The sequence below is a fragment of the Narcine bancroftii genome, chromosome 3 (assembly GCF_036971445.1).
Source record: "Narcine bancroftii isolate sNarBan1 chromosome 3, sNarBan1.hap1, whole genome shotgun sequence".
Lineage (NCBI taxonomy): Eukaryota > Metazoa > Chordata > Chondrichthyes > Torpediniformes > Narcinidae > Narcine > Narcine bancroftii.
This window is the reverse complement of record NC_091471.1, coordinates 228,890,002-228,917,352: the sequence shown is the minus strand read 5'-3', so window position 1 is coordinate 228,917,352 and position 27,351 is coordinate 228,890,002. Positions and strand designations below refer to the sequence as shown.

At 36.7% G+C, this 27,351-nt stretch overlaps 1 protein-coding gene across 13 annotated transcripts in view; it reads left to right on the top strand.

Moving 5' to 3' along the window:
- Positions 1 to 27,351, top strand: part of LOC138758201 (neuropeptides capa receptor-like) — a 99,531-nt gene that overhangs the window by 9,652 nt on the left and 62,528 nt on the right. For 9 of the 13 annotated variants that reach the window (XR_011354206.1, XR_011354205.1, XR_011354209.1 and 6 more), the window contains one exon: positions 25,538 to 25,663. The gene's annotated coding sequence lies outside the window, so the exon portion shown is untranslated. Of the gene's footprint in view, positions 1 to 8,156; positions 9,484 to 24,957; positions 25,007 to 25,537; positions 25,664 to 27,351 lie in introns of those variants that run through there. The other 4 variants (XM_069926801.1, XM_069926798.1, XR_011354210.1 and 1 more) reach the window with 2 other exon arrangements.

The window sequence follows — 27,351 nt, the reverse complement described above, 5'->3', positions numbered from 1 at the left end:
TTTTGGTATCAGCACATTTTCAGGGTAGGATACTGCAAACTGAATATAAAAGTAGAGTTATATCAGATCATTCATTATTAATTTTCTCGTGAAAGTTCAGAGATAGTAAATTCGACATATAGATGGAGGTTTAATGCAATGTTATTTAAAAACCAGAGTTTGTTACCTTTGTAAAAGAGCATATTTCTTTATTTTTGACCAAAAATGTTAATTCTGTAAAGAGTCATTTTTATAGTATGGCATGCTTTAAAAGCTTATTTGAGGGGACAAATCATTAGCTATTCTACGAAAGTTACGAAACAATATATGGCAGAAAGTTTACAGTTGGAAAATCAGATTGCTGAACGAGAGAAGGATTTTCAGAAGGATATAACAGAAGATTAAAAAACACCCTACTAACAAAATTAAAATTATGCTATAATACTTAACAAACTTATCAAACTTTACAAAATTAATTAACAGCATTAATTCATTAATCAATTAAACAACATTATTATGATTAGGGGGAAAGGGCTTGTCACATTTGTGGCCCGAAATGTGAAGTTAATAAAACATCAAACACAAGTTTTATCAGGTAAACTTCTCAGTGTCTTTATTTTTCCAGTTTCCTTTGTTCTCCTGCTTGTGCTCTTATCTCTCTCTCATACCACGTGACTTCCGGTACATCTCATACATATTCATTATCATGACATCCCTCCTTTAATCAAAAATAAACTTTACCTTCACTTACCAATATCCCTCGGAAACATACAAACATCGTAACTAATGGTAATACTATAACTCTACTACATAAAATTTACTTCCTACAGCACTCATACATGCACTTTATGATATAAGATTAAAATACTGTCCCAAAGTTCTTATTAAAACTATGGCACAAAGTCTTCGTATCGTTTGGGCACTTTCCGGTTTCGTTTCGGCCTGCCTGCGATATTGTAGTCGCTTCTCGGTTGTTCACTCTCGGTGTCAGAAATACTGCTCGCCACGGCTTGGGGTGTTTCTGGCGCTCTAGTCACTTCATCAGGAGTGCTGGTAACTGCCTCTGGAACATCATCAGGTCTCTCAGTTTCAGCATCTCGTACTGGCCTTTCAACCTCTTCACTCGATGTATCTCTGGACTGGTACCTTTTTACACCTGATACATTTCTCTTATACAGGACTCCAGTCGGAGACTTGACTCACCATACTGCCACTTCTGGATACGACAGTATAGGGTTGATGGTAATAAGGTGTGTGTAGCTTACCACCAGTTTCATGCCTCACTAGAACATTATCTCCTGGCATGATGTCTGAGTACTTGGCTCCACATTTCAAATCTGTGTACAGCTTTGCTGCACCTTTCTTTTCAGCATCGTGGTCCCTCATCTCTTGGTCGTCTCGGATTTCCTTTATTTCTGGCATTTTTGTGCGGATTTTTCTCCCAAAAAATGCTTCTGCAGGACTTTTTCCAGTGGTTGCATGAGGCATTGCTCAATAGACAGCCACATAAGATAGCAATGCTTCTCGCCAATTTTGTCCTTCAGCGTGTGCAATCCTCAATCGTTTTTCAATGGACTGATTTTGTCTCTCTACTTCTCCGTTGGCTTGCGGCCATTTCGGAGTTACTTTATGATGGTGGATACCTGTGGTCCTCATGTATTCCGCAAATGTCTCTGAAATGAATTGTGGACCATTGTCAGAGTATAATGTAACAGGCAATCCATATCTTGCGAATATCTCTGCTAACGCTTGTATTGTTTTTTCAGTGGTTGTGGACTTCAACACCACGTACTCATAGTATCTGCTGTAGTAATCTATCACTACCATAATTGATTCACCCGTCGGTAATGGTCCAAGAAAATCAACAGCTACGTCGATCCATGGTCTTGTCGGGAGTTGCGTACTCCGGATGGGTTCTAGCGGATTACTCCTACTTATGATTTGACATCTGTGACAAGTTTTAACAAATCTCTCTGCGTTTTTATCACAACCTGGCCACCATACCTTGGTCCTGAGGTTTTGCTTGGTACCAACAATACCTAGGTGTCCTTCATGTGCTATGGATACGATCTTGCGGTATCACCAATCTGCAACCTCTTAATACACACTGTCCAATGCAACAAAGTTCGTCTCTAATGGGAATGTAAGCCTTGTGAGTACACTTGTCCCATTGTCCACTCTGTATGCATTCTCTTACTTCCATGAGTTCTGGATCACGTTTGGATTCTCTCTCGACTTCCTTCGTAGTCACAGCTTTTGGTGTCGCCTGAATAGCTATGAAGCGTACAAAACTCTCTGTTTCTGTTCCCAATTCTGACTTGGATTGTGGACCACCATCCTTCACCAATCTGGACAGCAGATCAACAATGTTTGTTTTCCCTGCAATGTGGATTACTTTATATTTGTAGGGTTGTAGTCTGAGTACCCATCTCTCTATTCTGGCACATGGTTTGGATCTAGGTGCATAGATCACCTCTAATGGCTTATGATCTGTGATGAGTTCAAATTCAATGCCGTATAAATATGCATGGAACCTCTCACAGGCCCATACAAGTCCGAGTGCTTTTTTCTCTGTCTGAGGGTATCTTCTTTCCACATCTGATAACGATCTGCTGGCATAGGCAATGATTCTTGGTCTTCCATCATGCATCTGGACCAACACTGCTCCTAAACCAACCGGGCTGGCATCCGCTATGACTTTGGTTGATGCCGCCAGATCGTAATATCCAAGAGTTTTTGCATCTGTCAGGCTTTGCTTCAGCGCTGTGAATGCTTTCTTCTGCTCAGATCCAAAATGAAATGGTACACCTTTCCTGGTTAGTTTCCTTAGTGGTTCTGCCACTGTAGTGAAATTAGGAATGAACTTTGCACAAAAATTGACCAATCCCAGGAAACTCCTCACCTCTGTTGCGTTCTGGGGTGCACGTGCCTCTTCAATAGCTTTCACCTTGGCCTCTGCAGGGTTTAGTCCTTCACGTGTAAGTCTGTGTCCGATGAAGTCCATTTCTGACACACCGAACTGGCACTTGTTTCCATTCACAGAAAGGCCTGCCTCCTGTAGTCTAGATAGTACACACCTCAACCGTTTGTCATGCTCTTCCTTCGTTGGTGCATGGACTATGATGTCATCAGAAATGTTGGCAACTCCAGGAATGCCTTGAATCACTCGATGGATTTCATACTGGTAGATCTCCAAAGCTGCATTAATTCCAAATGATAGTCTCTTGTAACGATACAATCCACAGTGAGTCACAAATGTTGTTACATCTCGGGAACCTGGATCCAGCTCTAATTGATGATAGCCCAATTTCAGATCAATTTTTGAGAATACCTTGCTGGTAGTTAGTTCTTGAAGTATTTCCTCCACTGTTGGTATAGGGTGTCGTCTCTAATTATAGCTTCATTGGCCATTCTCATGTCAACACATAGTCTTATGTCACCCTTTGGTTTGGGCACAATCACTACGGGACTGACCCATTGTGTCGAATGTTCCACCGGTTCAATAATGTCTTGTTCGATCAATTCTTTAATTTTGGCTTTGACTTTCCCATGAAGTCCAAACTGAGTTCAGCACATTGGTTGTGCCTTGGGTTTGACCATTTCATCTACCGCTAGCTTCAATTGTCGACCTTTCAGCTTTCCTACTCCTTGGAAGACTGCGGGGAATTCTTGCTTCATATCCTCGTATGACTGAATTGAATTGACACAAGCTCCAATATGAAGTATTGCCAGGTCTTGCGCTGTGCTTCTACTCAGCAATGGTTCTCCCCTCTCTTCTATGACCATAAACTCTGCTTCGGTGTACTTATCTCCAGCTTCAACAGTTGCAGTAAAACATCCAATGGTCTGCAATGGCTTGGTTGCTGTGTATGGATACAGTTTCTTGGAACACTTCTTTGAGGTACAGATGATCTTTTTCCTTTTCAACTTCTCCCATAAATGTCGATCAATCACATTACTGTCACTGCCTGAGTCTACAATGACCTGCACTGTCACTCCACCAATGATCACTGGGACCTTCTCATGATGTACTTCATGCAACGTAAATTGGTAACAACTCTGTTCCTCCTGGGTATCATCATCGTCACCGTCTATCTGGCGATGGTGTCTTTCTTTCCAGGATACTTTCCTTTCCCCCAGGCTTTGCCTTTGGAAATTGTACTCTTCCTCTTCTGGTCTGCATTGGACTTGCTTTTGCACTTCTTTGCAAAGTGGTCTTTACCTCTACACTTTCTGCAAACTTTGCCTTTGGCCGGGCAATATGGGTCTTTTCCAAAGTGACCTTGGTTTCCACCTCGATAACACTCCACGTCCTGTGTCAACGTATATCTTGGCTGATTATGGCGATGTGAGAGCCTCTTAATTTGCTGGCTTGAGTTGTCTTTCAGGGTCATGGTATGAAATTGCCCTTCAACAGCCTCTAATGCAGCAGCAATAGCTAAAGCATCGGTAAGTTCCAACTCACTCCCTCTTTCCAGTAGACGTCTTCTGAGTTTATCTGATCTGCAGTGCTGTACGACTTGATCCAATAATTGGTTGTCCAAATCAGCTGGCATGTAATTGCATCCAACAGCTAGCTGGCGTAGTCTCTTCACGTACTGAGCAATTGTCTGGCCATCTTCTTGTCTCGTTCTCCGAAACAAATGGCGTTAAAATGTAGCATTCGGTGTCACTACATAGTGTGCATTTAATGCATCTACCGCTTTCCGGTACTCATCCTTTCTTCCAGTATTCAAAAGTGTCTTAAATGTTTCCCGAACTGCGGGTCCAGCAGTGAAAAGAAGTAACGCCCTTCTCTGCGCTTTTTGTTCAACCGTACCGGTATCTAGAAATAGGCCACGACTGTCGGCGTAGGATTCAAATTCTTCCAGCCATGCCTTCCACTTCACACTTATAGTGCTTGCATCACCCGTTGGGTCAAAATGAGCAATTCCACTATGTGTTAGAAAGTCACCATCTGCACCAGCCATGAGGAAATATTCCAGCCCCAAAAGTACTGAGTCAAAGAGAAAATTCTTATCACCTTGAAGTTGTCTGTAATCCTCTGTAATCTTGTTTAGTCTTTAATTTTCTTCAAGCTTCTTTCATCCTCGTCGCCAATGTCACATTTGTGGCCCGAAATGTGAAGTTAATAAAACATCAAACACAAGTTTTATCAGGTAAACTTCTCAGTGTCTTTATTTTTCCAGTTTCCTTTGTTCTCCTGCTTGTGCTCTTATCTCTCTCTCATACCACGTGACTTCCGGTACATCTCATACATATTCATTATCATGACAGGGCTCACAAGGAACTTGCGTGGCAATTGAAAGCTGAACAGGTGTGTCAGACTATTAATGCTGTTAAGAAGAATTCAATAATAACCTATAAGCCTCAGGAAATTAATGACCAGTTTTATTCATTTTATCAAAAATTATATACTTCTGAGTGGTAACAGGATAATTGTTCTATTGATTCTTATTTATGTAAATTAACATTACCAGTACTAGATGAGAAAATTATTCAGGAGTTGGAATCTCCATTTATGGATTTTGAATTTGCGGAAGCTATTCAGGTAATGCCTAATGGTAAGTCCCCAGGAGATGATAGGTTTCCTGTGGAACTTTATAAACTTTTTTATGATGAATTTTCTAATATATTTGGGTAAGTGTTAAATCAAGTTATTGAAGATCAGAAGTTACCAGAAAGGTATTCGAATGCTTAATAACTGTTATCCCAAAGAAAGACAGAGATCCTTTACAGGTATCTTCATATAGATCTATTTCTTTATTGAATGTAGACTATACAATTATGGCAAAAGTATTAGCTAACAGACTTGCTAAATATTTACCTAAATTTGTACATATTGATCAAACATGTTTTATTAATAATAGAAATGCCTCAGATAATATACTTCAATTGCTTACTTTGATCAATGCTTATCGGCGGCAACCTAATCATCCTATGGTAGTTGCATTAGATGCCGAAAAACTTTTGATAGGGTTGAATGGGACTTTTTTATTTAAGTTATTAGAGAAATTTAAATTGGCCCTTTCTTTATTGGTTGGGTTAATGCCTTGAATATTAATCTGATTGCGAGGGTGGTGACAAATGGACAGACATCTTTACCTTTTAAATTGACTCGATCAACTCATCATGGCTGCCCATTCTCGCCAGCCCTATTTGAATTGGCCAGAGAACCATTAATGCAGGCTATTAGACAAAATGAGGATATTAGAGGGATGAGGATTAAGGATGAAGAATATAAAATTAATCTATTGCCAAAAGATGTGTTGATATATTTGACAGAGCCTAAGAGATCATTGAAACAGTTACAGGAGTGTTTATCAAAATTTGGAGAATTGTCAGGATATAAAGTTAATTGGGATAAAAGTGAAATGTTACCAATTGGAGTATAAGATTATTCTAAATTTTAAAATATTACAAAATGAAGATGGATGAATAAAATCAAATACTTAGGTGTGTTTGTGGACAATGACTATCAATCGTTATATCAATTAAATTATGTACCTATATTGTGGTGGATTAAAGCAGACTTAACACAATGTAAAGATCTTTCATTAACTTTAAATGGACGTGTTAATTGTATTAAGATGAATATCTTACCTCGAATGGAATAGTTATTTCAGGCAATACCTTGTTTGCTTTCAAAGTGTTTTATTCAGGATTTGAATAAAGCAGTACGAGAGTTTTTTTTGTGGAAAGGTAAATTAGCTCGAGTAGTGTTGCACAAACCTACTTGGAAATATGCATTGGGTGCCTTACAATTGCCACATTTTCAAAATTATTATGAGGCAGCTCAGTTGAAATTTATTAGTAGATTGATGGATTTGGATCAACCTCCAAGTTGGGCTAAGGTTGAGATATCATGTCTATCTAGAACGGAGATACATGAATTTATATTCTGTTGGAATTTGATTATATTACAGAATATGATTTGCCAATACTGAAACATTTATTAAAGATTTGGATTTTAAAAAAGTTAAATTTTAGGGTCGAAAGATAAATTACCAATTTTAACTCCACTATACAATAATCGGCTTATTCCTTTTTCAATGATTAAAAGTTATTTAAAGATTTGGAATTCTAATGGTATAAAGACAATACAGGATGGTTTTGTAGAGGGACAATTTCTTTGTTATCCAATTGAGAGAACGATTTGAAATACCTTTAAATTCTTTATTTGTGTATTATCAGCTTAGGGCTTTGGTAAAAGATAATTATGGTAGATGTATTTACCTACTTTGTCGAAATTTGAATCTTTGTCTTCTACTATACCAAAGAAGGGTCATGTTTCTGTTATGTATAATTTATTACAAGACAATATGGATAGGTCAGATTGGGAAAAATCTAAACATAAATGGAGACTGATTTAGCATTTATTTTTCCTGAAGATGATTGGGCGAACATGTGTCAAGACAATGTAATTAAATTGACTAATGTACGATATGGTATGGTCAATTATAATTTTTTACATCAATTGTATTTGACCCCGGAAAAGTTTTTTTAAAAATATGGGTTTAGTAATTCAGATTCTTGCTTTAGATGTGGTTTATGTATTGGTACTTTTTTACATGCTGTTTGGACCTGTGTGAAAGTCCAACCATTTTGGCAAGAAGTTAAAATAGTTTTGGAAAAATTGTATAATTTTAAACTACCTTTGGATCCAACGATTTTTTGTTGGGAGATTTGTATTCATTAAAGGGAATGGGTTTGGATAAAGTTCAAATTGCTTTTGGGTTAGGGATAGGGTCATTGGTGTTGTTGGTAGCACGTAACTGTGTTGCTATTACTTGAAAAGATGATGTAGAAATTAATATAATATGCTGGCATAATGCATTGAAAGCTTGTATCATTATGGAAACAAATCACTTATAATTTACATGATAATTATTTTTTTGTTGATAAGTGGTCTCCATATTTGAAATATATGCAATAAGATGTATTTTGAACTTTTATTAACATTTATATTTTTATGATATTTATGATTTATATTTTTGTCTCCGCTTAAGGGGGTTGCTGAAGGGGTGGATTGGGTGGGGAGAAGGTGTTTTGTTTTAATTTATGTTTGTTGTGGTTTTTTTTAGATATAAATCTTTGTGAAATTACTTTGTTTGAATATTTAGATTGTATGTTATACTTTTTACTTATCTTTTAAATATTTTTTTAATGGATTACAGAAATTATGGGTCCTGAAAATTTTCCTAATCGATTAGAATTGGATAGATGAAATAGAAAGAAACCATTTCCAGATCAAGTGTAATGCTTGATTTTGATAAGGTGTCTACATTATCAAGATAAAGAAGTGATATTAAGATTGGCAGTTCAAAATGCTTGAAAACAACAAAGCCCCTTAATAGGGGGAAATAACAGTGTTTTTCTATGCTGATTTAAATACGTCAATCATTAAAAGAAGAAAGGAATTTAACCCTGCAAAATCAGTTATTTGGAAGAAAGTATATGTTTTCTTTTTGTTATCCTGCCATACTTAGTGTTTTCTGGAGAAAATCAATCATGATTTTTCAATGATGAGAAGAGGCTTTGAAATTTGCTAATTCTTTGTCAAATCTTAAAAACAATCAAACTTCAAATTTCCGTCAGGCCAACCAAAAGCTTTTGGTTCATCAAGATCCGAATGCTCAGGATGTGCAACACTTCTTAAAACATGAAGAACTGGTGGAGATTGATGATGTCAATAAAAATCTCAAAGAAGCTACTTATACCTGAATGAATTATAATTGAAACTGTGTATTCTTTCTGGAAGTGGTGGGCATTTTGTTTTCTCCTTCCACAGTCACATGACATTTTGTGGCAAAGGCCACTTCCCGCACAGTGGAGGGAATTAGTACTTTTTTTAAACCTGTACTTATTTTGTTTTTTTTTTGTTACCTTAGTCTCTTTTATTATTTTTATTTTATTCTTGGAGATGTCAAATTTATTTGAATATGTTTATGGAGCAGGGGTCCAGTGCAACTAGTGGCAAGAATTGTTTTATTCATAGATTTTAATGTAATGGGGCATAACTTATTAAATTTTGTATCTTTTAACATAAATGAACTTAATAGCCAAATTAAAGGGAAGATGGTATTGATAGATTAAGAAATTAAGGGCTGATGTTGCTTTCTTTTTACAAGAAACACATTTAACTGAAAAGGAACTTCAAAAATTAAAAAGAGAATGTGTAGGTCAAGTGGTAGCTTCTTTATTCAATTCTAAAGGAAGCGGAGTTGTTATTTTGATTAATAAGAAAGTTACTGTTAAGATTTAATCTGTTGTTATGAACCATGCTGGGAGATTGGCTTAGTACATTGTCAAATTTATTAAGAAATGTGGACACTTGTGTGTATTTATCCACCCAATGTAGATGAAGAATTTTTTTTTAGTGAGTCTTTATGTCCTTTGCTGAAGCACAAGAAAATGTTCTAATGGGAGGAGATTTTAATTGTTGTTCAGATCCATTTTAGATAAGTCACAAAAATCAGTTACTAAGTCTAAAACTGCTTAAAAAATGTCTTTGAAGGATTTGAATTTCGTTGATATTTTGTGAAGATTAAATCTGAAAGAAAATGATTATTTTTATTTCTATGGATGTTATTCTTATTTGAGAATTATATATTTTAACATCAGCAAATTTACAAGGAAGAGTTATGCAAGCAGAATATAAAGCTAGGATTTTATCAGATCATTCACGCCTTTTAATGTTATGTAGAGGAAAAAATATGGTATAGATGGAGATTCAATTCTTCATTGTTTTTAAAAAAAAAGTTGATTTTTGTTATTTTATAAAAAGACATTAATACAGATTCAATGGACAAAAAATTATTTTATGTGATGCCTTGAAGGCTTATTTAAGAGTCAAATAATGTTAATCAGTTAAAATTTTAAAAGATTATGTTTTTAGATATATTGGGGAAAAAAGAGAATTTGGAAAAAGATTTACAATAAAATGCTTCTGAAGTGAAAAAGAATTAATATACAAGAAATTATGTTATAATTTGATGCAGACATAGAATTGAAAAATTAATTGAAAGAAATATAAATCCAGAGAAGATACCTTCTCTGGTACATTCATAAGAAAAGTCACAAATTTAGTCATTTTAGGTAAAATCATATCTCTAAAATCATAGATCTAAAATTAAATGGGAAGCTGATACTGGTTTTATTTTTTCTGAAGATGATTGGTTAGATATCTGTTATGATAGTGTAACTGGATTGATAAATGCATGTTATGCAATGATTAATTACAATTTTTTTTACATCAATTATATTTGACACCTGAAAAATTAAAAAAATATATGATTTTCATGAATCAGATTTGTGTTTTAGATGTGGTGATACGGTTGTAATTTTTTTCATGCTGTTTGCTTATGTATACATATACAATCTTTTTGGAGGAAAATTCAATCTTTTTTAGAATACCTGTATAAGTTTTAGATCCAACAGTATTTTTATTGGGTAGTTTGCAACCTCTGAAAGGTTTGGGTTTTAGATAAGTTACAGCTTACTTTTGTATATTTAGCTTTATCCGTAGCAAAAAAATGTATTGCTAGTATGTGGAATGATACAAATATGATTGATATTAATAGATGGCATAATGAGATGAAATATTGTTTAATAATGGAAAAAATTACATATGTTTCACGTGATATTTATAATTTATTAATAAGTGGTTGTTATACTCAGAATATTTACATTTCAATTTATATTGATTAGATTTTAATCTGTATATTTAACTTTTTCTTTAATATTCTTTTTTCTTTGTGGTTCTCCTTTGGAGAGTTGGCTGAGGGGGGTTCTTTTCTTTTTTTCTATATATAAAAAAAGTTCATGTTTATGTTTAATTGCTGCATATGTCATATTATTTGTTTTTTGAATGAATAAATAAAGTTTAAAAAAATAAATCTGAATATGAATTGGGAGAAAGGGCACATAAGGTTTTAGACTGGCAATTGAAAGCTGAACAAAATTCAAGAACTATTAATGCTATTAAAAGGAATTTTTTTAAAAGTTACTTATAAACCTCAAGAAATAAATGATTCTTTTAAAGATTTTTATTTTAAGTTGCATACAACTCAATGTGATAATGATGAAAGTAAGATCCAGAATTATTTTGTCTAAAATTATTTTATCAACTTTAAATTCCCAAGTTCAAAATTATTTCAATGCACCAATTATAGTGAGGGAAATTATTAATACCTTTAATTATTTACAAGCTGCTAAGTCTCTCAGAAAGGATGGTTTCCCGCCAGAATTTTACAAAATATTTAAAGACTTATTAATGCCTCCCTTTATGGAGGTATTGAAGCAGACAAGTGAAACCCATGCTCTACGCGAAACATTTTTTAAAACTTTATTTATTTGTTCAAAATACAGATAGTAAATAACATCTACAACAATAAACCAAAAACATGAACATTATATTTTAGAAAAAAAATGAAAAAAGAAAAGAAAAAAAAGAACCCCCCCTCCCCCTCTTCAGCCAGCTCTCCTAAGGAGAGTTATAAAGAAAGGAAAAAAAATTAAGGAAAAATTAAACATACATATTAAAATCTAATCAACATAAATCAAAATGAAAATATTCTGAATATAACAAGCACTTACTAATAAAGAAGCTATAGTTATCATGCGAAACATGTAATTTTTTCCATTATTAAACAGTATGTCATCTCATTATGCCATCTATTAATATCAATCATGTTTGTATCTTTCCACACACTAACAATACATTTTTTTCTCTACAAATAATGCTAAATATACAAAACCAAGTTGAAATTTATCTAAACCCAAACCTTTCAGAGGTTGCAAACTGCCCAATAAAGATACTATCAGATCTAAAGGTATTTTAATCTTATAAAACTTTGAATTTATCCCAACCCTTTTTATCCATACCATCCATAATATTTAATACATGAATAAAATATAACCCTTCTTTGGTATCTTCATAAGAAAAGTCTCAAATTTAATCATTTCAGATAAAATCATATTGCTACCAAACACACATTTTACCAAAGATCAAATTTAAAAATAAAGAAACAAAGAATTCTTATCAATACCATAACTGTCCCTCATCATTACGCTTAATTGAACCATTTATATCTCGAACATTAAAAGTAGCAAACCTCAACTTTAACATATCTACTAATATTACTAAAGAGCAATAATATCTTTACATAAAAACTCAAATTATCGTATATAGGCCATCCAATAGGAAAAAAAAACACAAAATAAAAGCTAGATAATTATTTTTTTCTTTTTTTTTTAATTTTTATTTTAACAAACCCCTCCCCCCACAAAAAAATCTACCAAAAGGTAGTAATCCCTCAACAAAATTTGGGTGTGGATCACCCACCAGTGGCTGATGACTAATAGAACCTAGAACAAATCTCTTCCTCCCCAGCCGAACAAAAAATAATCTCAAAATATCATAATAACGTAAAAAATAAAATAAGAATAAGAAGATTCTTCTATTCATTCAAGAGGTTCCAAACTCAGAGATCCCATTTCAAAAGAAGTTGGACTTTTTCCATTCACATTTTTCCCATTTCTGCCATTTCTTCCATTTCCAGAACAACCAGATTTTTCTTTAGGAGACAATGGTGGACTATGTCTTTGTCCTCTTATATCAGACCATGAATCACCAAAAATCATTGCTTCATGATCATCCTCAAAAATCTGAGATTGATCATCTCCATAAAACACTTTCAACACTGCTGGAAAGCGAAAAGTAGACTTATAACCTTTACGCCACAAAACTTCTTTAACTTGATTAAATTGACATCGACGTTGAAATGACCTCTTGACTCAAATCAGGGTAGAAAAAAACTGCTATTCTGAATCAATAATGGAGTTTGTCGTTTGCTCGCATTTTGCACCGCCAATCGAAGTATTGCTTCTCTATCCAAATATTTCAAACATCGAATTATTACAGGTCTCGGTGGATGACCAGGTAAAGGTGATCTCCTTAAAGTTCTGTGAGCTCTTTCCAATACCAAGCCTTCAGAAAAAATTTCTTGCCCTAATACTTGTGGGATTCAATCTGTAAAAAAATGAAAAGGATCTCGTCCTTCCATACCTTCTGGCAAACCAAAAATTTCCACATTATTCCTTCTGCTTTGATTCTCCAAATAGTTTATTTTCCTCTCTAACTCCTTCTCACGTTCTCGCAATTCTATAACGGATTTTTCAACCTTCAACACTTTTTCGGTATTAGAAGCCACGTTGTTGACATTCCAAAAAAACAGGCTGAATTTTTAAAAAATTTTCTCAAGATGCCTCTACAATGTTTTAACTGTATTCAATTCTGAACTTATCCTTTGAGCCAACTCGTTCATTATAGGCTGAATGACAGCATTTACCTGGTTAAATTGTAATTCAGAAAAGCTCATCCCTGCTTTCTCTAACGTAGTGGCAGAACCAGGTAACTGCAGCTCCTGCTGCAACTCATCAACAGAGTTTAACAGTCTTACTGCGGGTCTGGACTCCCAGCGATGGCACCCCGACTTCCTCAGGGGGTCGACACTGGTCTCCCCCTGCAGCTCGGCGTTTTTTCAAAAAATCACAGAAAAGGTCGAATTCTTCAGGTTGGAGTACTTCCTGAAGCATTTCAAGCAATGGAGTCGTCTTCCTGCGTGCTCCTTCCGTTAAAATTGGCAGGCTGCCAAAATTGGGATCCACTACATGGGAACATGCACCTTTTTCCAGAGAATGGGTAATTCCAGTGCTGTCCTTCACTTGGTGAGTAGTAGATATTTTTTTCAGCTCCCACAGGCAGGCTTTGTAATTTAGGCACTGAAGAAATTAAACCTGAGGCTGTAGCAAGTTGTTTAGGCCCCAAATCTTCAGTGCTTCGAAAATGTAACTTCTTCTGCATTTAAGGTTTAATCTTTTTACCATTAATGGCCATAATAATTCCTTAATACTTTAAACTAAAATTTAAGAAGTTTAAACTTGAAAACAAAGGGTTAAAAAATGGGTACTTAAAAGTCCGGCCAGAGAGGTTGAGATTACACGTCTAGACTCTACGCCATCTTGCCACGCCCCCCGGAATCTTTTTTAATGTGATTATAAACAGTTATACCTATCTCGGCTGCACCATTTCATCAGATGCAAGGATCGACAATGAGATAGACAACAGACTCGCCAAGGCAAATAGCGCCTTTGGAAGACTACACAAAAGAGTCTGGAAAAACAACCAACTGAAAAACCTCACAAAGATAAGCGTATACAGAGCCGTTGTCATACCCACACTCCTGTTCGGCTCCGAATCATGGGTCCTCTACCGGCACCACCTACGGCTCCTAGAACGCTTCCACCAGCGTTGTCTCCGCTCCATCCTCAACATCCATTGGAGCGCTCACACCCCTAACGTCGAGGTACTCGAGATGGCAGAGGTCGACAGCATCGAGTCCACGCTGCTGAAGATCCAGCTGCGCTGGATGGGTCACGTCTCCAGAATGGAGGACCATCGCCTTCCCAAGATCGTATTATATGGCGAGCTCTCCACTGGCCACCGTGACAGAGGTGCACCAAAGAAAAGGTACAAGGACTGCCTAAAGAAATCTCTTGGTGCCTGCCACATTGACCACCGCCAGTGGGCTGATAACGCCTCAAACCGTGCATCTTGGCGCCTCACAGTTTGGCGGGCAGCAGCCTCCTTTGAAGAAGACCGCAGAGCCCACCTCACTGACAAAAGGCAAAGGAGGAAAAACCCAACACCCAACCCCAACCAACCAATTTTCCCTTGCAACCGCTGCAATCGTGTCTGCCTGTCCCGCATCGGACTGGTCAGCCACAAACGAGCCTGCAGCTGACGTGGACTTTTTTACCCCCTCCATAAATCTTCGTCCGCGAAGCCAAGCCAAAGAGAAGAGACATAAGAAAATAGGGCTGCATTAAAAACAGTTTCTTATAGAACAATATCATTATTAATTGTTGATTCTAAGATAATAGTCAAGTTCTTAGCAAACAGATTGCCTAATTATTTCCCCAGTTGATTTTGTATAGATTAGTTTGGGTTTGGTAAAGGAAGACATTCTGCAGATAATATTGTCAGATTGTTTAGTTTAATACATACATCTCAAAAGATAGGGGAATTGGGAGTGGCATTAGCTTTAGATGCTGAGAAGGCTTTTGATAGGATGGAATGGAATTATTAAGGCGTAAGGATCTTTGTTTATTAATTGGATTGAAATTTATAAAATCATTCTGTCAAGGTTGTAATGAATGGACAAATTTCTTTGGCTTTTTCATTGGCTAGATGAGTGGTTCCCAAACTTTTTCTTTCCACTTACATACCACTTTAAGTAATCCCAATGCTATTGGTACTCTGTGATTAGTAAGGGATTGCTTAAGGTGGTTTGTGAGTGGGAAGGGAAGGTTGAGAAGCACTGCTCTGGATCAACTGGACAACGATGTCTGTTATCCCTGGCTTTGTTTGTTTTAGCAATTGAACTATTAGCAGAATTAATAGGAAATGATAATGATATTAAGTGTATTAAAGTTAGTACAGAGGAATATTTGATTAATTTATTTGCTAAAGATGTTTTGATTTATATGACAGATCCTATAAATTATTTTAGTTCTTTGTATTCAGGATTGAAAGGATACGATGAAATATCAGGTTATAAAATTAATTGGGACAAAAGTGAAATTATGCCCTTGGTAAAACGTGATTATATTCAGTGTAAATAATTTGCCCAGTTTAAATAGTCAGAAAATGGAATTAAATATTTGAGGATAAGAATTGATAATGATTTGAATAATTTATATAAATGAAATTATTTACCCTTCCTTGATAAAATTAAGGATGATTTTAATAAATGGAATGATTTATCCATAACTAATGGGTACAGTAAATTACAATTAATATTTTTCCAAAGGTTCAATATCTTTTTCAGTCAATTACTTGTGGAATACCTCGTAAAATAATTGAGGATTTAAATTCAAGTATTAGGAAGTTTTTATGGAAAGGAAAGATGTATAGAGTTTGTTTTGAGAAATTAACTTGGAAGTTGGAATTTGGAACTTATTTTAAGAATTATTCAAAATCAGCCAAATTGAAATTTATTAATGGAATGTGTAGTGACACCAGTGGCAGAGCTATAAAGGACTCTGGTTGAGGTGAGCAGGAAAACTGTTTTATTCCCTTTCAAACCAACTTTTATGTCACTTCTAGTCCAGTTGTGACAAAACCAGAAGTGATGCCATGACACCCCCAATGCATTTCTTGGTTTGTGGGTTTCATCTCTGAGGTGGAGGGCATCCAGCACCATTTTCGCACAGGCCCTCCCCCCAGGATGCGAGGTCAGTTGCCATTCAGAGACAATTTGTGTGTGAACCCACCCCCCTCCCCTCCGTATGCCACTACAGGATCCCTCTCCCCAGAATTGACTACAGGTACAATAGTTTGAGCCTTAGGCTGTTTCAGAGGGTGACCACGGTGATGGGTGGAGGAAACGTCACTGGCTCGGTAGTGTCCAAATTGGTGGGTTTGAGTCGGTCCCTTGTATGGAGATTGTGTTACCCCCTAATGTCCAACAGCAGGGTGGACCCTTTGTTTTTTTTTTAAAGCACTTTGTACAGTCCGATGTAGGGATGGTGTAGCTGTGTCCCCTGTGTTGAACGGCGAAACAACACATAAGGTGTTGAGTCGACATCCGCTAGAAGGTGTGTGAGTCCACCATATGGTTAGGACTGGGGCTAATGCCCCAGATGGTGGTGTATGCTTTGGAGTTCGATGCCGTGGATTCGGCACTGCCAGGTGGAGGTGGAATGTCGACTTGCACCAAAAGGGGGCTGCATAATCCAGCTCAGCTGACAAAGCTTGCAAGTTCTCTTATGGAGCGGTCCATATTCCCAGTATCGCCCAGGGCAGTGAGTCCAACCACTGTGGGCCTGTGAGACATGCTCATAAAGTCTGCTTCAGGTGCCGGTGAAAGCACTCCACTAGCCCGTTGGCAAGTCTTAGCTTTCATGTCAACCATAGGTGTGGCTTTCGGCCAACAGGTGAACTGATTAACCATGGTGAGAATGTATTTGTGACCGCGTGACACAGCCAGAGGACCAACGATGTGGATGTGTTGGAACCTCTGGGTGGTGGGAGGAAAATGCTGCACCAGACCTTTGGTGTGTTTATGGACTTTGGCCGTTAACAAGCCAGACAAGTCTTTGTCCACTTTGAGACTTTTTTTCAACCAATGCCAGAAGTATTTGGCTGTTATAAGTTTGACTGTAGTGCATATCCAGGGGCGCGACATTCCATTATAAAGTTGAAAAATCTTTTGCGCCACAATATGGGTACGAGGACCTGGGCTCTTCCAGTGTAAAAGTAGTTTAGTCCGATCTGAGCCCATTTTTGTGTCTTGCAGTTGGAGTCCCATAACTGCGGTTTGGGAAGCTTACACCTCCGCATTCTCTTGCTGGGCTTTGCGCAAAGTGTTCAAAGTTCATGCCCCCTGTGATGGAGCTGAAATCAGTTCTGGAGAGCGCATCTGCAACAACTTGTCTTTCCCTGACACATGCTAAAAGTCCGAGGTGAATTCTGAGATGAAAGCCAAATGTCGTGGTTTTCTTCTCGTCCATGAGTTCAATATTTTCGATGGGGTGGAGGTCAGGGGTTTTTGGTCGGTGAATGCAATGAGCTGCCTTCCTTCTGGGAAATGGCCAGGCAAAGAACCAACAGTTCTCGATTGAAAGCAATATATTTAAGTTCTGGGGGATATAGGCAAGTGGCTTTCATTGGCCATTAACTCGCTGTTCTCGGACTGCTCTTACTGCTGTGTTTGAAGCGTCTGATGTCTGTGCCAGTTGGGTGTCCATGCATGGGTGTGCTTGCATGGTTGCTTTAGCTAATGCCTCTTTATCTTCCTGGAATGCTGTCTCTGCCTCACTCATCCATGTTAACAGTTTTTCCCGGTCAACAGGTGGAAAAGTGGCCATAATATCGTGGCAGTCGCAGGGATAAAACAGTGGTAAAGTTTACCATGCCTAAACCTCTTCTAAATCTTTGATGGTGGAGGGCTGTGGGAATTTTCTGACAGCTGACACTTTATTCTGCAACGGGGCTGCTCCAGCAGATGTCACTCTTCAATGGTCTCCTTGATGAAGTTGCACTTGCCTGGGTTGATGGTATGTCCAAAATTGTGAAGCTTCTGGAATAGGAGTCTCTGATAATGACAATGCTATTCCGTCGTGCTGGCTACAGGGATGTCATCCAGGTAGACGAAACTGAAAGGTAGGTCCCTGGAAACTGCGTCCATTAGGCTTTCAAAGATTTGTGCCGCATTTTTTCAACCCAAATAGCATTCTCAGAAATTCAAACACCCTGAACAAGGTTATAATGGCAATCCTGGTCTCATCATCTGGGTGTATGGGGTTTGCTGGTACTCCTCACGTGTCCACTTTGGAAAAGACTTGATTCCGGTGCAGATTCACAGTGAGATCCGGAATGTGTGTTAATGGGTACTGACCTGGTGCCATTGCCCTGATCAGTCTCTGGTAATTTCTGCATGGTCGCTAACCCCCAATTTCTTTAAGAAACATGAGTAGGGGAGATATCCAGGGGCAATTAGTATGCTTGGCAATGCCCAGTTCTTCCATCGTTTTAAATTCCTCTTTGCATGTTGTAAATGGTCAGGGGGAAATCGTCTCGTGAGAATGGGTGGCCTTTCGATCATCACGTAACGTTGGACATTGTGTAGCGGGGTGTTCAAATGAAAATCCGGTGTAAGGATTTTGGGAAACTCAGGACCTTTGCAAACTTGTCCGTAGACAGGAACTGTAAACACAGGACTGGCCTTTTGCTAGATGAAAATGGACATGACTGGAACGTGGTGGCATGGACAAACACCGTCATCTCACATCGACCAGTAGGTTGTTGGCCGCCAAGAATGCCAGGATTGGTTGACTTAAGTCCACGATCGTGAAATTTCACTAGTAAGCCAAGTCCACCAGTAGTAAATGGACTAACCTGATGCTGTAGCTGGGTTAGGATTGTAAAGACATCATGTTTGCCACGTGTATTTTGGACTGTTGAGCTCGGGCTTCTTGTTCGAAGTTGTTCGGTGGCAGGATTCTGCGTTCAGCTCCTGTGTTGACTAAAACTCTTCAACCGATGATTCGGTCGACTGTGCAGAAGAGGCCTAAGTGTTCGCCAACCGCCGTGGCCATTACTGGTGGCTGGCGGTGCCATTTACCACGATCATGAAATGCCATTCGTAAGCAGAGTCCCCAAGTAACAAATCCACTAACGTAGTGCTGTAACTTGGTATAGGCATCCCATTTGCCACGAGTAGGTTGAACATTTGAGCCCGGGACTTCTTGTTTGAAGGCGTACAGTGGTAGGATGCCATGTTCAGATCACGTGTCAACTATAAACCTTCAGAGATTCAGTCAACTGCGCAGAAGAGGCCTATATGTCCGCCAACTTTTGCGACCATTACTGGCAGCAGGCAGTGCCATTTCCTTGGGTGTCAGCTGAGTAAGTGTATGGTGGGTCGCATTGGTGAGCGTTCTGGCTCCACCTCCTGTGGTAGAAACACCACCCGTCCAGCTGCTTGCCCTTCCCTGCTTATCGCAGGGTTGTGGCAATTGCCAAAATGGATGAGGTAGTCATCCTGTCGGACAAAACTGCCTGTTGGATTGTTGGGACAGAACTCTGTATAGTCTGTCTGCTTCATTTACCACAGCCTGAGGGTCAGAAAAATGCATCGGACAGGAACAAGGTGATATCACAAGGACGCGTTCTCAGAATACGACTTTGAACATTAGGCATTTAGAGTGTCCGTCAGCTTGCGCGAGCATATCGGTAATCAGTTCAGAGAGGGACCTGTCCCCAAGTTCGTCTAGATGTAGGAGATGCATGCCTCTCTCCAGCTTGGCAATGGTGACATTCCGTAGGAGGTGGGTCTTTTTTAAAAACTTTATTTAAGATTCTCAAAATACATAAAAAATAATACTTAAAAATTATAACAAAATAAACAAAATTAAAAACCACCCCTCTCTCCCCCACCCTCAACAAGTCCCACAAAGGGAGCAAAAAAAGAACATATCAATTATTTACATATGTAAACTCTAGTATCTTAAATTTATAATAAAAAAGATTTAAGATATTTCTAAACCCATACATTCCAAATAAGGTGACCAAACCTGAACAAATAAATAATCATTATCATGCAAATTATGTTATTTTCTCCATATAAATACAAGATCTCAATTCATGCCAACGAGCTATATTTCAACCAGTTTACCTATCTCGGCTGCACCATTTCATCAGATGCAAGGATCGACAATGAGATAGACAACAGACTCGCCAAGGCAAATAGCGCCTTTGGAAGACTACACAAAAGAGTCTGGAAAAACAACCAACTGAAAAACCTCACAAAGATAAGCGTATACAGAGCCATTGTCACAACACACTCCTGTTCGGCTCCGAATCATGGGTCCTCTACCAGCATCACCTACGGCTCCTAGAACGCTTCCACCAGCGTTGTCTCCGCTCCATCCTCAACATCCATTGGAGCACTTTCATCCCTAACGTCGAAGTACTCGAGATGGCAGAGGTCGACAGCATCGAGTCCACGCTGCTGAAGATCCAGCTGCGCTGGATGGGTCACGTCTCCAGAATGGAGGACCATCGCCTTCCCAAGATTGTGTTATATGGCAAGCTCTCCACTGGCCACCGTGACAGAGGTGCACCAAAGAAAAGGTACAAGGACTGCCTAAAGAAATCTCTTGGTGCCTGCCACATTGACCACCGCCAGTGGGCTGATATCGCCTCAAACCGTGCATCTTGGCGCCTCACAGTTTGGCGGGCAGCAACCTCCTTTGAAGAAGACCGCAGAGCCCACCTCACTGACAAAAAGCAAAGGAGGAAAAACCCAACACCCAACCCCAACCAACCAATTTTCCCCTGCAGCCGCTGCAACCGTGTCTGCCTGTCCCGCATCGGACTTGTCAGCCACAAACGAGCCTGCAGCTGACGTGGACTTTTACCCCCTCCATAAATCTTCGTCCGCGAAGCCAAGCCAAAGAAATCCTTCCAAGTAATTGCAATACATTTCCATGCAACCGCCAGTGCTAAACGAACAAAAGCTATCTGAAACTTGTCCAACCCCAAACCTGTCAAAGATACAGTATAACCCAGCAAAAAAAGCAATCAGACAAAATGACAATATTAAAAGGATAAAATTTTCAGTTGATGAATATAAGATTAATTTATTTGCTGAAGATGTATTGATATATTTAATGCATCCAGAACAATCTTTGAAGCATTTGCAAAAATGCTTGGAGCAATTTGGAGTATTATCGGGGACAAAAGCAAAATATTACCAATTTCAGATAGGGATTATAGCATGCGTAAATAGAATACAAGACTGTGATGGTTTGATAAAATTAAATATTTATTAATTGTTGATGTGAATTACAGTCTTTATATAAATTATGTAACATTACTGAGAAAGATTAAGATGGATTTGATTAAATGGAAAGATAATCTGTTAAGATTAATATGTGGGGTAAATTGTATTCAGGTGAATATCTTTCCAAGTATTCAATATCTTTGTTAATCAATTCCATATTTACTTCCAAAAGTATTTTTCCAAGATTTTAATATGGGAGTGTGGAGGTTTTTATGGAAGGGAAAGTTAGCTAGAGTAACATTACAGAAATTGATGTGGAAATATGCTTTAGGAGGACTTCAGTTACCTCATTTTCAAAACTATTATGAAGCTACACAATTAAAATTTGTTAGTAGAATGTTTGATATTATGAAACCTGCGAGTTGGGCTAAAGTAGAATTAGCTTGTATTTCTGAGTCTCAGATTCATCAGTTTATATTTAAATGGAATTCTTGTTTATTACAGGGATATAATATGCCTGTTTTAAAACATTTATTAGAAATTTGGACTAAAAGGAATTTTATTATAGGTTTGAGGGGTAAGATATCAACCCAAACCCCATTATATGAAAATAGGGTTATTCCTTTCTCAATGAATAACACGTATTTAGGGGTATGGGTTTTTGAGGGTATGAAGATGAATGTGGATTGTTTTGAAGGACAGTTTCTTTCTTTTAATAGACTTTGAGAAAAATTTGGAATACCATTTAATTCTTTGTGTTTATTTTCAAGTTCAAGCTTTGGTAAGGGATAATTTTGGAAGAGAAATGAAACCATCTGAATTTAAAAAAAATTTGAGTTTCTGATTTCACACATTAAAAAAGGGTTTTATTACTGATATGTAACAAGGTAGTATGGATAAATAAATGTAGAATTAAGAGTTCGGTCTTAAAAGCTTTTTACTAACATTCTGCTTGAGGATATATTAGGAAAACCTTTCAATTTCTGTGGCCAACTCCTTATCTAGCAATGTGACTATGTGCCAAAATTTTGTAGCCTCAGTGGTAATATTGTGGAGTTAGAATTGTGCATCTGCGTGAATGAATCACATGCGTAGTCGATGTGGCTGGAACATTGGCAACTTAATGGCAACCAGCGATCATCGCTGATGCATAAGCCATTGTATTGGGTTCAGAAATGTCTGAAATGTCGATGTTACCAATGTTATGCTACTAGCCGCAGAGCTATAAAAGAAAATGTCTGACTCAGGTTGAGATAAGCAGATAAACTATTATTCCCTTTCCAGCCAACCTTTAAGTCACGTCTGGTCTGGCCGTCCATGGTGATCCGATGCATTTCTTGGCTTGTGGGCTTCATCCTCTGAGCGTGGATCCCCGGGACATGTGGTCGGCCACCATGTGGAGATGATTCATGCATTAAACCCCACCCCCACTGGATGCCGCTATGAAATGTTTGATTTAGAGAACTCAACTTGGACTAAAATAGAGTTGAGTAAAATATGTGAAGAGCATATGCAGGATTTCATTTATAAATGAAATTCTAAATTATTAAAAATAAAAGGTACACCTATTTTGAGCAATTTGATTGAATTATGGAATAGATTATGAGATAGATGGAAAGGGTTTAATTTCTTGCACAACATCTCAATATCAAAATAGACTTCCTTTTTCTGTGAAAATCAATTTTTGAGGACTTGGGAGTCAAGTGAGTATAAAGAGAATAGAAGATTGTTTTGAAGCATGCAAATTTATTACTTTTCAATGAATGAAGGAAAAATGTAAATGTCCAAATAATATTTTTATTTATTTTCAATTTAACATTTTTTGATTGATAAGCTAGGTCATAATTTGATATTTTCTAGACTAAATAAATTAGAATTATTAATAACTAAGTGTGGCTTGAATAAATTTATTTCAGGGATGTATAAATTTCTTCAGAAAGCAGCTCCTAAAATAGAAATTCATAAATCAAATTAAAATGGGAAGTTGATTTAGGTAGACAAATGGAGGACAAAGATTGCACGTAACTCTGAAAAGTTACTATGATGAAAATTATTTATGTAAGATGTGGATTAGTTCAATATAATTTTCTACATAAATTATATTTAACTCCTCAAAAATTAAAATCATTGAATTTAGTCGTATCGGCTTTATGCTTTATGTGTGATCAAGAAATTAGTTCATTTTTTCATTCTACTTGGGAATCTCTGATTAAAACCTTTTAGGTTAGAGGTAAAACCAATATGGAGAAAATATTAAAGGTGACACTCCCCACTAGATCAGGTGTTATTTTTGTTAGTTGGTATTAAAATGATTAGTCTTAGTTTAAAATATAATATCAAATTGAATTTTTATGATAAGCTTTTGCAGATTGTAGAAAGTACATTGCCATTAGTTGGAAATCAAATGCAAATTTAGGAATGGTAAGATGGCATGCTGAATTGCATTCTTGTATTCCATTAAGATAATAATTTACAAAATAAATATTATTTCTTTTTGAAAATATGGAGCCCAGGCTTAAAATGTGTTCGTTTAAAAATTTGAAGGGCTCTCTGAAAGCTTTCCACACTGGTATTTCTTATGTCCAGTATTATATGTAACAAGATTTTTTATATCATTCTCCTTATTTTCTTTCTTTGTGTAAGGGTGGGGTTGGAAATGAGGAATGGAGGGTGGGATTAGGTTACATTTATACCTATATACCACATTTGTTTTATCTTTTCAATTTATTATTTTAATAATTGTAGATGTGGTTTTTAAATTTTTAAATAAAGTATTGTTTAAAAAGCATTGCCTATGCTATTGGTGCTCTGTTAGTAGGAGGTTGCTTAAGGTGATCTGTGAGTGGAAAGAAAAAGTTTGAAAATCACTGGTTTAATCATATCTAATTGACTTGTTATGTGCACGGTTTCCAAATGAAATGGCCCAATGGCAATTTTTCTCAAGCAAAATATTTCAATAATAATTGGGTCTAGAGCAGTGATTCTCAACTTTGTCTTTGCACTCACATACCAATCCCTTATTAAGCACAAAGCACTGGTGCGATAGGGATTACTTAAAGTGGTATGTGAGTGGAAAGAAAAAGTTTGAGAACCACTGGGTTAAAGTTTATTGTTATATGTGTTATGTTTGACACAGTAGCAATAGAAATGAATCCAGGCAGTGTTATATTTAAAATAATATTTTTAATTATTCATTAACACTAATATAACACCTTAACTAATTTATCTAAACATCTCCCATCTATCCATGAACATACCTTTGTGTGTGTGGAATACCTGCCAATCTTGAGAGGCAGATTTTGAATTGATGGGACGCACAAGCTTTAGATGGCTGGGACACACAGGCTTTAGATGGCTGGGATGCACAGGCTTTAGATAAATCCAACATACAGAATCAATTAATACAATTAAAAAGTTATAAAACCATATTGAAAGAAAATGTTTTGCCATTACTTAACCAGATTAACGTACTATTATTGGGATGGTCACCTTTATCTTTGACAATGATCGGATGTATGAATTCAATTAAATTGATCATTCTACCTAATTTTTGTATCTTTTTAAAACTTGTCCAATTTTCTAATTCTTTCTGTAACTCATTAGATTCATTTATTTTTTCATACAGCAGGGAAAACAACCATGTATTAATAACGCCAACCTTCAAAAGACTATAGGTAATGGGGGTTTATTGCTGCAAAATTTTACGTTTTAAAATTGGGTGATTAATGTTCGTAGTTTATTTGTATTCTTACATTATAATAAATTAGTAGATTGGCTTTCTTGGGTAGAATCTATTTTGGCAATTTTGGGTTCCTTTGCACCATATTCTTTTTCAAATTTGTCACAAAGTTCAATAATGAGAAATAGATTAAAATTATGGGCTCAATTTAGAAAATGTTTTGGTTATAATTGTTTTTTGCTTAGTAGTCCCATTAAAAATAATCAGCTCTTTCAACCTCTGTATTAGATGCAGGTTTCAAGGAAAGGTATTAAAAGTTATAATGATCTTTTTATTCAAGTTTAACTTGCTAATTGTGAACAATTGTCATCTAAATGTATTCTTGCTAATAGACATTTTTAAAATATTTAAAAGTTGGACATTTTGTTCACTCCAAGCTTTCTTACTTTCCTTGAATTTTAAATACTCTTGATTTACTTTCCAATTTACAGATTGTTCATGCTGGATTAATCTCTTCTATTTATAGTGACCTACTGGATTTAAGATCAGTCCAAATGATCAGGATTAAGAGTGATTGGGAACATAATTTGAACACAACATTGCCAGATGAAAATTGAGATCATACTCATTGATGAATGATTCACCATTTTGTGTAAGATATGGTTTATTACAGTTTAAAATTATACATAGAATAAACATGTCTAAACTTCCATTATCCTGTTTATACAGAAATCTATCTATTTTGTGAGAAGTGTAAAAGTTTTGAAACTTAATTGATTCATATGTTTTGGGGATGTCCCAATTATGAAATATTTTTGGAAACATTTTTTTCAATCTTTCTCAACAATTCTTAAGATCAAAATGGAACTATGCCCTTTAATTGCATTGTTTGGTGTTTCTCATGAACTGAATATACTTTTATCAGCATCTCAAGAAAATTTTAATTTTGATCGTGACTTTGTGACTTTGATTGAAAGGCAAGCAATTTTAATGAAATGGAAAGAGGAATCTTTGTCTACTTATGCATATTGGTTACATTATGTAATGACATATTTGAGGTTGGAGAAAATAAGATACAACATTTATAGATAGAAAGTTTCAATTTCCAAAGATGTGGAACCCATTCATAGAATATTATCCATATTGGCATGTTTAAGTAAATTGGATGCTCCAGTTCTTTTTTTTGTCTAGTTTCTGAAGGATGCTATTCGATCCATTTTTTAAATGTTATCTTGATTAGTTTTTTTGTTTTCTTTTTGTCCTTTTTAGAACTATTAGTATATTTGAGTTTGTTGTTTTTCCTCATTTCTAACATTTATTAGATATATATTACTTTGAGGCTTGATTAAGGCTTGACACAATGTGAAAAAATGGGTTTATATCATGGTTTTTCTAGAAACTACCATATCAATGATTATGGGTTTTTTTTCTTGTGCAAATTACATCCATTATTTGTGATAGTTTTATATGATATATGATATTAGTAGTTTTCAAACTGCCTCCCTACACCCACAATCCACCTGAGGCAATCTTACTAATCACAAAAAAACTTATGGCATAAGGATTGGTTCAGATGGAATGTGAGTGGAAAGAAAAAAATTGGAAAACTACTGTTTTAATTGTATCTAATTGACTAATTATGAACATGATTTCCTAACTGCAAAGGAAATGGGCCAATTGTGGCCACTGGGATCACAGTGAACATGAGGAAATAACCACACAAGAGGTTCTTGAGTGAATCAAATAGACATACACTTCATCACCAGCATAACCTTTTAAAAGCCACAATCACATGCTTGACACACCCTCACGTCATCATCTACTGATGTCACGTGGATAATGCAATGACTTGTTGGAGTTTTAGTGCCACCAGAGTGCTGCTACACCCTCACACCTATCAGTATTAAACTCCATCCTTCATCTTTCAGCCAACTCTTTTAATTGGCCTATATCCCACTGCAACATTGGAACATTTCCTCAATGTCCACATTACCACTAATCCTAGTATCAGATGCATATTTACTAATCCAATTTACTGCCCTATCATCCAGATCATTAATATATATGACAAACAACAATGGACCCAATGCTGATCCCTGAGCCACTTCACTAGTCACCGACCTCCAGTTTGACAATTTTTACCAACACTCTCTGGCATCTCCCATCCAACTATTGTTGAGTCAATTGTAAATGCAACTCTACCCACGTGTTGTAGCTGTAACGTGTTGAAGTACAAATGAAATCCGAACCATTCCGCAGTATTCATGTTCTGTTCATATTGTTTCCTTGATCAGCCCTAATATTTAATGAAACATAATTTTTGAATGAATATAAGTAAGA